The 2,500-nt window shown below is 58.5% G+C and overlaps 1 non-coding gene across 1 annotated transcript in view; it reads left to right on the forward strand.

Annotated features, from left to right (window-relative positions):
* Window positions 1-1,735: 1,735 nt before the first annotated feature.
* The window catches only part of LOC124727104, a 1,909-nt gene continuing 1,144 nt past the window's right edge, over window positions 1,736-2,500 (forward strand). The window contains exon 1 of the ribosomal RNA XR_007006937.1: window positions 1,736-2,500. This exon is cut by the window's right edge and continues 1,144 nt beyond it. This is a non-coding gene — a ribosomal RNA (small subunit ribosomal RNA).

Below are 2,500 nucleotides of genomic sequence, written 5' to 3' on the forward strand. Positions count from 1 at the left end.
CCGCAACCCTCGCAATATAGTTCGCTACTCGCACTCCCCGCTCCCCTGTGTATCGCTTCATGTTAAACACCTTGCAAGTCTTGCTCACTTTCCACATGCTCCTGCTGTACACTGTAATGTGGATGGCAGCAGGACGTACATGCCGCCCCTCCCCACGTCCCCACCTTGCCCCCTGCCTTCGCAAGCTGGTTGGTGAGAACTTTGCATGTTCAATGCCCTCCGCATGCGACGTACTCAGGCTACGTTGTGGTGCGGCCTGTGTCAACTGTCCGCTAATGTCGTACGCGTAAACCACAATCTGTACTGCACATTCGTCCTTATGTACTGAATGATACATCGTGGCACATGTGTGACCGTACAACGACTGCGCCCAAAAACGGCGGACCATACAGTGCAAATATTGTGCACGCAGCTACGTGTCGTCTCCCTATGAGAGCTGGATTGCAGTGTGGTACGCCATAGAGACGTGTGGGAGGAACGGACGCCGTGGATGGCGATCAGCATGAGCTGTCTGTTGATGTATTCGGACCTAGTCGTCTCTCCTCACACACCGTGATGGCATGGTGCACCGCGTTCCATATCTGCGACATGCTACAGAGGCCGGTTGACAGTCGTTCGAGCAATGGACATCGCATACGTACGGGGGCCACCTTCCACGTATTGTCTAGGCGTGCACATTTTGTTGCGTGTATGTGGGCAGACGTAGTGTGGCGTGACACCTGACACAGGCATGCAATAATCGTGGAAGTTGCAAATGGCGATGGACGCCTGCGTTTTCTGGTGAAGTTACGCAAATGAACAAATGGTAACCTGTTGTGGTGCGGTTGTTCTCGCTAGGGGTGAATCGGTGATGGCGACGATAGGTTGAGGTACTAACCGGTTGTTCCAGCGATACCCACCATGCCGACGAAACTGAACGGCATCTGGGTGTGAAGCGATACGCGGCGGTGGCTGGGTGGGACCGTCCCCGGCCGGTGAGGGGGCGCCTCCCGGCGTGCTGGCCGCGCGGTGCGTGGGCGCACGCGCTACAGCCGGCTGGTGGGGGCGGCCAGTGGCAGGCGCGCCGGCCGACGGACGCGGCAGGCGTCGCAGCTGCGCGCCGGCGCACCCTGCGCGCGGCGCCGTGCGGCCAAAGTAGGTCCTCGCGGGCCCGGTGCGAAGCGCGGTGGACATCTTCAGTGTGCTGGTCCGATTGAGGACTGTGTGCGTTGAGGATGCGCTGCCGCCCGGCGCTCGGCGCCGCGACGCCGTCTGCTGCTCGGTCGCCCCAGCGGTTCTCGCTGGTGGTTTGTATCGCAGCTGTGCGGATGTGTTGGCGCGTGCGCTGTGCTGGGAGAGTTCGCTTCGGCACCCAAGTGGGGCTTTTGTCCTTCTGTGGCGCTGGCGTTGGAGCTGCCGGTCACCGTAGGTGGCGCGTGTTGTCTCCCGCCGGCAATGCCACGACAGCACGCTCCCGGGCCTCTGTCGGCAGCGGCAAGCTCAGTTGGGAGCACGGGTGGTCGCACCGAAAGCGTCTACTCGCCTAACTCCGGGCGATTGCGCCTCTCTCGAACCCGACCAAGTACTTGGGACGGCGCTGCGCGCCGCCGGGACCTGAGAGGGTTTCGAGGTGTATTGTGCAGGGGAGCTCAGCCTCCTCCTGTTTGCAGAATGATTGAGCGGACGCTTGCGTGTTCGCGCGGGCCCCCGGGACACACTCCCGGGCGGCCGGCTGCTCAGCTCTAGTTGACGCAGCTCCCTGGTTGATCCTGCCAGTAGTCATATGCTTGTCTCAAAGATTAAGCCATGCATGTCTCAGTACAAGCCGCATTAAGGTGAAACCGCGAATGGCTCATTAAATCAGTTATGGTTCCTTAGATCGTACCCACGTTACTTGGATAACTGTGGTAATTCTAGAGCTAATACATGCAAACAGAGTCCCGACCAGAGATGGAAGGGACGCTTTTATTAGATCAAAACCAATCGGTCGGCTCGTCCGGTCCGTTTGCCTTGGTGACTCTGAATAACTTTGGGCTGATCGCACGGTCCTCGTACCGGCGACGCATCTTTCAAATGTCTGCCTTATCAACTGTCGATGGTAGGTTCTGCGCCTACCATGGTTGTAACGGGTAACGGGGAATCAGGGTTCGATTCCGGAGAGGGAGCCTGAGAAACGGCTACCACATCCAAGGAAGGCAGCAGGCGCGCAAATTACCCACTCCCGGCACGGGGAGGTAGTGACGAAAAATAACGATACGGGACTCATCCGAGGCCCCGTAATCGGAATGAGTACACTTTAAATCCTTTAACGAGTATCTATTGGAGGGCAAGTCTGGTGCCAGCAGCCGCGGTAATTCCAGCTCCAATAGCGTATATTAAAGTTGTTGCGGTTAAAAAGCTCGTAGTTGGATTTGTGTCCCACGCTGTTGGTTCACCGCCCGTCGGTGTTTAACTGGCATGTATCGTGGGACGTCCTGCCGGTGGGGCGAGCCGAAGGCGTGCGACCGCCCCGTGCGTGCTC

This window comes from Schistocerca piceifrons, unplaced genomic scaffold (genome assembly GCF_021461385.2).
Source record: "Schistocerca piceifrons isolate TAMUIC-IGC-003096 unplaced genomic scaffold, iqSchPice1.1 HiC_scaffold_1084, whole genome shotgun sequence".
NCBI classification, from domain to species: Eukaryota; Metazoa; Arthropoda; class Insecta; order Orthoptera; family Acrididae; genus Schistocerca; species Schistocerca piceifrons.